A 10,444-nucleotide genomic window follows, 5' to 3' on the forward strand; every position below is an offset into this window, starting at 1 on the left:
TTTCAGTCCCAGAATTAGGCGATATTAGGCCTTAAAGCTAACTGTCCGGAACAGGAAAAACAGCAGGTGTGACAGTTACTAAACACGACCCCCAGATCACATTACTAAACCAAAAATTATGATTTTTATATGTCTGGAAAGATATTTCGAAAATCTACAACTTTCATTTTAATCAATTTTTCATTTGATGACCATAAACAGGTATAAAGGGGCTCTGAAGTCCGCTGTCCAGTACAGGAAACTGGCAGCGAAACTCCCATGGCTCTATGGTTTTCAAAAATAATTTTCCTTCCTTCCCCTTTGATCATGGCAATCTTGGTACAGCCCCAACAACCCAAATATCCACTCAAAATTTCAGAACCAAACATTTAGCAAGGATCATGTTATAACAAGTGCAAAATAGCACAAAACTTAACAAATACCATGGCAACTCGCATAAAATCATAGATTCAGATCATAAACAACGTTTGAGGATCATATTCATGGCTTTTCGAGAGAAAAATTCCAGCAAGCAAGCATGTACTGGAAATCATGCAAAAACAGTCCAAAACTCAAGTTGTTTCTCATGGCAATTCATGGCATATTCCCTAAAGAACCTACCCATTCCTAGAACCAGCCCTTACCTTGGGTTCTTGGTCTGAAAAAGAAAGAAAAGATGGTCTGAAAAAGAAAGAAAAGATGAAGATTCAAGATCAAAAGGCTTGCTGTCCACGTCCTTCTTCTCCCCCTCTTCGCGGTTCCCTTTCCTCTCGCAGCTCCTCCTTCACGCGCAAGGTGTTATGGGTGGTGATGGTGGCCGGCGGTGGCTTGGATGGTGGTGGTGCTTGGAGCAAGATGAAGGAGATGGGGGTGTGTTTACGTGATTAGCTTCTGTTTTTCTGAAGTGTGAAAGAAAGAAAGAAAATTTGGTTTTTCTCTCCCTTTTACTCACAAAACTGGCGGTCAAGGGGAAAATAGTGGGCTAGGGTTGTGGTTTTTGGTTTAATGCTGATTTAAGTCAGAGGTGACAGGGTTTAATTGGTACTAATCACCCTTTACTGCAGAAGAAAATCAAAATCTCCCTCCCTTTCCTCCTTGCAAGGCTGCGGCATCACCACTAATGGGCTAGGATTTTCATAACCCTAGCTCCTTCCTTCTCATCCAAGTCACTTGGCCCACTTAGCCTCTTCTTAATCTCCTGATCATGACCTCATAAGTTCACTAACCGACCCAAATAACGCATTAACCAAGGCTTAAGCCCAAAGTTTTAAGTTAGAGCTCGTAAGGTCTGGGCAGCTGGACCTTTGCTCACTAAAACGGAGATATCTGAAGCTACAGATATCGGATTGACTCGAAACCACTTGGAGAATTTTCTAGACTTGAAGGGCTACAACTCTCATGAAGTAAGTTTTCCCAAATGAAGTCGTTAAGACCCTCTAAAAATTCACACAAGTTGACAGTTCTAATCTGCCAGCTATCAAACATTGGTTAAAACTCCAATTTTATTCAAACTTCCATAAAATTGTTCCAAATTGAACTTAGGGCCTTACAATACCACCCCCCTTAAAATAGTTTCGCCCTCGAAACTTAAGGGTTTACAAATAAATCGGGGTGTGACTCCCGCATCTTATCCTCTAACTCCCAGGTCACGTCACCAGTCTCTTGGTTCCACACGACCTTCACTAAAGGCACCTCCTTGTTTCTTAAGCGCTTTATGCTTCGGTCGACGATCTTGATGGGTGGCACCTCCATTGTCAGATCATCTCTCAGCTGTATGTCGTCTGGCGTAATCACATGCGAATCATCTGCCATGTACTTCCGCAACTGCGACACATGAAGAACGTCATGGATGTTGGATAGAAACGGTGGTAGGGCGATCCTGTACGCCACCGGTCCAACTCGCTCCGTGATCTGGTACGGCCCAATAAACTTCGGAGTAAGCTTCTTGGACTTGATTGCCCTTCCGACACCTGTCATCGGGGTAACCCGCAAGAAGACATGGTCTCCGGCCTGAAATTCCAACTCCTTTCGTCGGTTGTCGGTGTAACTCTTTTGGCGACTCTGCGCGGTTCTCATCTTTTCCTGAATTCTCCTGACTTCCTCGGTGGTCTGATGCACCAATTCCGGGCCAATCACCAAATTTTCTCCATCTTGATGCCAGCATAAGGGCATTCGACACCTCCGACCGTACAAAGCTTCGTAAGGTGCCATGCCGATGCTCGCATGGAAACTATTGTTGTAAATGAATTCGATCAATGGCACCATCTCATCCCAACTGCCCTTGTGATCCAACACACAGGCCCGTAGCAAATCTTCCAGCGACTGGATTGTCCTCTCTGTCTGCCCATCGGTTTTCGGATGATAGGCAGAGCTCAATCTCAACTTAGTTCCGAGGGCCTGCTGCAAGGCTCCCCAAAAGTGAGAGGTAAACCTCGGATCTCTGTCAGACACGATGCTGGTCGGTACACCATGTAGACGCACAACCTCAGCCACATAAATCTCCGCCAATTTCTCCACCTTGTACTCCAGGTTGATCGGGATAAAATGAGCGGTCTTTGTCAAACGATCAACAACAACCCAAATTGCATCGAACTTCCTCCGAGTTAAAGGTAAAGTCGTCACGAAGTCCATAGAAATACTGTCTCACTTCCACTCTGGGACATCTAGTGGTTGCAGCTTCCCAGCGAGCTTCTGATGCTCTACCTTCGCTTTCTGACATGTCAAGCAAGTAGAAACATACTCAGCAACCTGCTTCTTCATCCCAGGCCACCAGAAGTGAAGTTTCAAGTCCTGATACATCTTGTTCATTCAGGGATGGATACTCAGTCTACTCTTGTGTCCTTCATCCAGGATCAATCTTCTCATCTCTGCATCGTCAGGCACACATATTCGTCCCTTGCATCGCAGAATATTGTCATTCCCAATAGAGAACTCTGGTGCCTTTCCCTGAGTCACACGGTCTCGCCACTCAGCTATCCCTTCATCAGTCCCTTGTCTAGACTTGATCTCTTCCAAAAGTCCACTTGACACCGTCACCATTCCGAAACTCAGTCTTCCTGGTGCGAGCTTAACGTCCAAGCTCAGATCTCGGAAGGCCTCCAACAGTTCTAACTCCTTGACCATCATTGAGGACACATGTATAGCCTTCCGGCTGAGAGCGTCGGCTACGACATTGCTTTTCCCCGGATGGTACTGTAGAGTGAACTCATAGTCCTGAAGGAATTCCATCCACCTCCGCTGCCTCATGTTCAGATCCTTCTGATCAAATAAGTACTTTAAACTCTTATGATCGCTGTAGATCGTGAACGTACTGCCATAGAGATAGTGTCTCCAAATCTTGAGAGCATAAACTATGGCAGCCAACTCCAAGTCATGTGTGGGGTAGTTCTTCTCATGAGTCTTCAACTGCCTTGAAGCATAGGCAATTGCTTTCTTATCTCGCATCATTACACAACCCAAACCATTGTGTGACGCATCACAGTACACGTCATAAGGTTCTCCTTCCTTAGGTAAAGCTAGTATGGGTGCGGTAGTCAGCCGCTTCTTCAACTCCTGGAAACTAGCCTCACACTTCTCCGTCCACGCAAACGGTTGATTCTTCTTCGTCAACTGGGTTAACGGCGAAGTCAACTTTGCATAATCTTTGACGAATCGTCTATAGTAGCCAGCAAGCCCAACAAAGCTTCTGATGTCGCTTGCCGTCTTAGGTTGCTCCCATGACAGAATCGTCTCGATCTTGCTAGGGTCCACTGCCACACCCTGACTTGATATGACATGCCCCAAAAATTTCACCTCCTCCATCCAGAACTCACACTTTGAGCCGTTAGCATATAGCTGTTTCTCTCGCAACACGCCCAACACCTGGCGTAGATGCTCCTCATGTTCCTCTCTACTCTTCGAGTAGATTAGGATGTCATCGATGAATACTACCACGAACTTGTCTAGGAATGGTCTGAACACTCTGTTCATGTAGTCCATAAACACTACGGGTGCATTAGTAACCCCAAACGGCATCACAAGATATTCATAATGCCCGTATCGAGTCCTGAATGCGGTCTTCTGGATGTCAGATTCCTTGACTCGGATCTGATGGTATCCTGACTTAAGATCTATCTTCGAGAAGATCACCGCTCCTCTAAGTTGATCCATTAAGTCGTCTATCCGAGGCATCAGATAACGATTCTTCACGATCACTTTGTTGAGTTGTCGGTAGTCCACACATAGTCGGACCTTCAATCCTTCTGCTTCACCAACAGCACTGGTGCACACAAACGCACACAGGCGTACACCTTGGGGCGCAAAAGGGATTCCAAAGCCCACTCTTCCTTCGATTGACATTCCATCAATCGATCTCAGAGTTCAAACATCTTAATATAATCAAACACTTAGTCTCAAGTATCACGGCAATGATACTAACTACAGACAATCTCACAGCCAAGCAAACATCTTAGCAAACAAGTCTACCCAATCTCACCGTGAAGCTTTGAAAACATCTTTATCAAAAACAAAAACACCAACGAGTTCGGAAACTCGTTAACCCAAAACCCTTAGTGCTCTGGTTTCTCAACCGGAGCTCTGATACCACAATGTAACGCCCCGATTTCTCGAGTGTTACACAGTAACTAATTAACCAATTTTCGTAAAGAATTTTCGTCGATTCACTTATTAATCTTCAATTAATGACAAACCTTTCATTTTACAAAAACTCTTGAAACATAACCTTTCCAAAAACACGCGGAAGTAACCAACATCGTAAAACTTTTTAAATAACCAACTGTAAAGAGTACGAATCAAAGGCCTGAATGAAAATAAAGATTACATCAAAACTTGTTCATTCGAATTTAAGCAATAAAATTGTTCGATACCAACACTTCGGAAACTCTCAACCCCAACAGAAAACAAAAGACTCTCAACCCAAACCCTATTCCTTAGCCTCTTCCTCTTCCTCTGAAGTGTAGTCGTCCTCCGGTATTGGCACGTCACGTAGCATCAACTCCCAAGAATGAGTCGTCGCCATTATCTTCACGACCATCTACCCCCCCCCCCCAAATAAACACATAGCAAACAAGCAGGGTCAGGTCCAACAAAAAGATTGATAATGACAAAATCAACAACAACATATATAATATAAGTACATTATATGTCTTTTATGGGAAAGAGTCAGTTACTAACGGAATCTCACTTCACACAACCCACCAAAACTTCCATGGCCATCTTCGTGCTTCCGCAGAGGCACGGTTTTCACGGTGACCGCAGTCAACCAAATCACGTGGAGCCGCAATGATCCACAAAAGTTCACGGTGACCGCAGTCAACCAAATCACGTGAAGCCACACCGGCCCACAAGGTTCACGAGAGACCGCAGTCAACCCAAATAACTCCCTCGCGTGCAAGGTACCATCGTTCTCATGGACCATAGTCTACCTGACCTATGTCCAAATTATTCACATTTACTTGCAAGCGAGTTTATTACACTTTTCTCTTTGTTAAGTCTCTAAAGTCAATCCTAGAGTCTTATCATACTCTTTATACAACAACCTTCACAACACAACATTCACGGGTTACAAGGGAATTACGGCTAGGTGAGCGACCCTTGAACCATTAACTGAGAAAATAAATATAATCCACGTAAAGGAACGCAAGAACATTCACTCATGCATAATATATCATCGCGACTTCAACATATTGACAGCAGAAACAACTTTCACAAAAATAGAGCCACAGAATGCATCTTTCAACCAAAAATCACGTATGATACCTTTCTAGAAAGCTATTTTAAATATCTACAACTCTCTAGTTAGACACTTGTTCATTTGAGTCCCAGAATTAGGTGATATTAGGCCTTAAAGCTAACTGTCCGGAACAGGAAAAACAGCAGGTGTGACAGTTACTAAACACGACCCCCAGATCACATTACTAAACCAAAAATTATGATTTTTATATGTCTGGAAATATATTTTGAAAATCTACAACTTTCATTTTAATCAATTTTTCATTTGATGACCATAAACAGGTATAAAGGGGCTCTGATGTCCGCTGTCCAGTACAGGAAACTGGCAGCGAAACTCCCATGGCTCTATGGTTTTCAAAAATAATTTTCCTTCCTTCCCCTTTGATCATGGCAATCTTGGTACAGCCCCAACAACCCAAATATCCACTCAAAATTTCAGAACCAAACATTTAGCAAGGATCATGTTATAACAAGTGCAAAATAGCACAAAACTTAACAAATACCATGGCAACTCGCATAAAATCATAGATTCAGATCATAAACAACGTTTGAGGATCATATTCATGGATTTTCGAGAGAAAAATTCCAGCAAGCAAGCATGTACAGGAAATCATGCAAAAACAGTCCAAAACTCAAGTTGTTTCTCATGGCAATTCATGGCATATTCCCTAAAGAACCTACCCATTCCTAGAACCAGCCCTTACCTTGGGTTCTTGGTCTGAAAAAGAAAGAAAAGATGAAGATTCAAGATCAAAAGGCTTGCTGTCCACGTCCTTCTTCTCCCCCTCTTCGCGGTTCCCTTTCCTCTCGCAGCTCCTCCTTCACGCGCAAGGTGTTATGGGTGGTGATGGTGGCCGGCGGTGGCTTGGATGGTGGTGGTGCTTGGAGCAAGATGAAGGAGATGGGGGTGTGTTTACGTGATTAGCTTCTGTTTTTCTGAAGTCACTACTAGAAAAACTAGTTTTCACATCGGGTATTTTTGAGTTTTAACATCGGTTTTTATCCGATGTAAACAATGTTGATGTGGTATCTCCTAACCTTTTCACATCGGGTTTATAACCGATGTGAAATGTACACTTTTCACATCGGTTCTGTCATCCAACCGATGTGAAATGTATACTTTTCACATCGGTTCCGATGTGAAATGTGTATAATTTTCACATCGGTTAGACAAAAAACCGATGTGAAAAGTATACTTTTCACATCGGTTAGACTGAAAACCGATGTGAATGCTCAACCAGTTTTTTTTTTTTTTTTTCACACGAATTTGACCTGAATATACATATTTTTTTAATGAAAATTTATTAAAGTAAAAAGAGATCTTGAGAACACACTCTCTCAAGTGAGTTAAACATCCAAGGTCCCAGCAAAAAAGAAAACATAATAGCCTAAAAAACTAGAACAATTCAGCAATTCTAGTTCTTTAAATGTAGTTAAACAGCAACTGCTCATGAAATTAGGACAAAATAGTTAAACAGCAACAATTCAGCAAAACAGCAACAGTTCAGCAAATTAATGCCCCAAGCAGGAAAGCCACCAGCACCATAAGCATAAATTAGGAGAGCAGCGGAGGTGAGCAACTTTGAACCCTATAAACATATGCAATAAATACAGAGATCAACAATCCATGTTATAATGTAAAAAACAAGTTGCCCAAACTTTAATTCAGACTGTTTAGGCACAATCACTTCTAAGAAAGCATCATAATCACTTCTAAGAATCACTTTAAGAAGATGCTTGAATGAAGAGGCAAGGTTCATGAAAATGAGAAGAAAAGGTTAGCACAAGAGCCAACTAAAATTAAAATGCTCTTTGGCTTAGAATGATTCCATTTGATCTTTTACTTTGTTCTGATCTGAATTTTTATAATAAAAGATGAGATTGAACTATTTAAGAATTGGCAATAAGATAGCATGTTTGAATTTTCTAAAGTCATATATCGGTTTGGTGTGTTAGGCTCATTTGGCTTACATTGACTTTTGAAAATTAACAAGTTGTAATAATTAGCATAAACATTCAAAGAGCCTTCATATAGATATGTTAATAGTATGATTTACAATGTAGATTAGATGTTAAAATTTATGATTTCCTGAAAAGATGACAGCAACTTTTACCAAACAAGTTGTACTACTTCACTAACACAAGCTGCTCCAACATATAAATTACTCTCCTCCATCACCATATATATGGCTTCTTCCTCTTTTCCACTGTTCTCATTCTCATTTTCCTTGAATTACTCTTGAGCATGCATCTAAATTTCCCATGTTCTTGGTCATAGACCTATCTTGAATTACTCTTCGTTTTTGTTTGATATGCGTTCCCATTAGAAAGAACCGAACCAAATCCCTTCCATCAGTAGTGTAAGAGAATTAGAACCATTCATCAATTTTAACCTGATAACTTGTACTTTTAGGAGTCTTGGTTAACAAAACCTAAACGACGCTAATAATCCCAATCCACATCAAATCAAGTTTCAACAACAAGCACTCAACCAATCAAGCTTTCAAAGGATTTGTAACCAGTTAGAGCCTGGGTACAGAAACTAACCCACTAAGAGTCTATTCACATCATAAATTATCAGCTTGTAATGACTAAGTATATTGCATACTCTAACAGAATACAATATATCATGGAAAAGAATTCCCAGAAACCAACTACCCTTGAGCTCTGATCACACACCTCTCTTACATTGAAAATATTTACTCCATCCAACCAGAAAAATATCACACTTCAATGTTCAAGACATGCTCAAAGACAACCTAAAATAGTTTTAAAGTGAATATTAGATAGGTAAGCTTCTGCAAAGTACCTTTCAACTCAGCTGCTACTGCTTTTTCAACTCAAGCTAAGTACCTTTCCACAACAGGTGCCAAGCTTCTGCAAAGTATCAAAAGAAAGGTAAGATAAAACAAAGTCAGACCAAGTCAGAATTGTCAAAGAAAATAGCTCATCCATTATGTCAGCAGTGCTTTTTCAATAGACTAGATTTGTATTCTACTTGAAAAGAAAATGTTTATGCTCTAAAGGACTACACACGCCCAACCCAACGAGAAAAAAGTTTACATAAAAGAACCTCCACTAGTCTCAAATTAACAATTGAACGCATCCATGGGAGACAATGAAACGAACGTGTGGAAGACGTAAAATATCAGGACTGGTTCTGCGTTTTCATAATATTATTTCATTTTCCAATTGCAGTTTCCATTATTATATAACTTTTGTGACTCAATCTTTAGTGATAAGGAGAATATAGGATTAAGATCCTCCCAATGCAAACCATACAAGGTTCCTTGGCCTACCTATCTTTCATGATTCTCTCTGCACAAAATATGTCCTACCAAACTAAGCATAATCTCTTCCTTATTTCTTCTATCCATAGTGTGATATTGTTCAGTGAGCTGACACTATCTTTAAGTGAAATAAAATATCAAATCAACGCTTTGCGTAGGTTTGGACAACAAAATTGTTGTTTCTTGCGGTGTTCTATCGTAAATACTAACTTCTTTACTTGGTAGTAATTTTTGTTTGGCAATAACTGCTTAACACATATTATTAGGAGTGTTCATCTGATGCCACAATTAGGTTACACGAAAATATCCTCCCAGCTAATTGCAGTGCGCAACTAACATGATTTTGTATTGCAGAGAGAGCACAAAATCTAGCAATGAGGCCTATAATGCTTGTAAAATATAACTAGGTGTTCAATATAGTCTAGCAACAAAGTACATTTACCTGGAGTTGCAAGGTGTGAACAAGAAAGTTCTAGACAACCCAAGTTTCTCCCTTGAGCAAAAAAGCAAGAGAACAGGACTAGACAAGCAATATAATAGAATGTAAGTACCCAATAACTCAGACCAACCAAAAATCCTTATTAGATTGAAGCCATCAAATCATAGGAGTCTCTGCTACCAATTTAACATAGAGCAACATCCAAACCCAAGCTAGTTCAAATAAGAGATTAACCAATTCCGAGAGGAAAGTAGAGTCTCACAGCAGCAGGGAAAAATACACACAAATGAAGAAGGTACCTGCGGCAGTGCTTCAAGCAGTGCGACGGCGGCAGCGACAGCGGTGGGCTTCAGCAGTGAACCGTTGTTCCTGCAAGTTTAACGACAGACGGTGGTGAGGGTGAGTTTGCGGTGGAGGAGAGTGAGTGAGTATGCGGCTAAATCTGAGTTGGGGGTGAGAAAAAGTGGTACCTGAGTTGAGAGCTTCCAGCAGTGCGACGACGATTTGAGCTTCAGCAAGGATTTAGGGATTGCGTGAAAAGAGGGAGGGACCTGCGAACAGGAGAGAAAACCAGAAGGAGAATCTGAGTGAGTATTACGGATTCACGATTTAGGGATTCAATGGAGTGAAGGGAATATAGGGATTTAATCGTTTGACACTACCATCTTTGTTTCCATTCTCTTGACATTGGGTTGAGTCCATTTTTGGAGCTACTCAAACACAACAAGATTCAAATATCATTTGACATTTGACACAAATCAGGGCCAGCAACAACATTTGACACAAATCAGGGCCAACATAGATACAAATTACCAACAAAATATTTGAATCACAACCTAATCTAGAACCCAAGGCATAAGCACACTATCACATTCACACCCAAGGCACTGAAAAAGGGCTCAACACATAAATGAGAACAACAACGAGGGAAAGCTTCAAGGGCAGCAAACATAACCAGACGAAAATAACTCAGAATATAACCAGACGAAAATAATGATGCTTACCT

General features: G+C 41.1%; 1 long non-coding RNA gene across 1 annotated transcript; it reads right to left on the reverse strand.

The window, feature by feature from the left end:
• Positions 1-7,032: 7,032 nt before the first annotated feature.
• Positions 7,033-9,513, reverse strand: LOC130748535 (uncharacterized). Its single transcript, XR_009022724.1, has 3 exons — positions 9,442-9,513; positions 8,519-8,586; positions 7,033-7,298 (listed from the first exon to the last, which is right to left on the reverse strand). It is a non-coding gene; the product is annotated as an uncharacterized LOC130748535 (long non-coding RNA).
• Positions 9,514-10,444: the final 931 nt, after the last annotated feature.

Source organism: Lotus japonicus, chromosome 3 (genome assembly GCF_012489685.1).
Source record: "Lotus japonicus ecotype B-129 chromosome 3, LjGifu_v1.2".
Taxonomy (NCBI): domain Eukaryota; kingdom Viridiplantae; phylum Streptophyta; class Magnoliopsida; order Fabales; family Fabaceae; genus Lotus; species Lotus japonicus.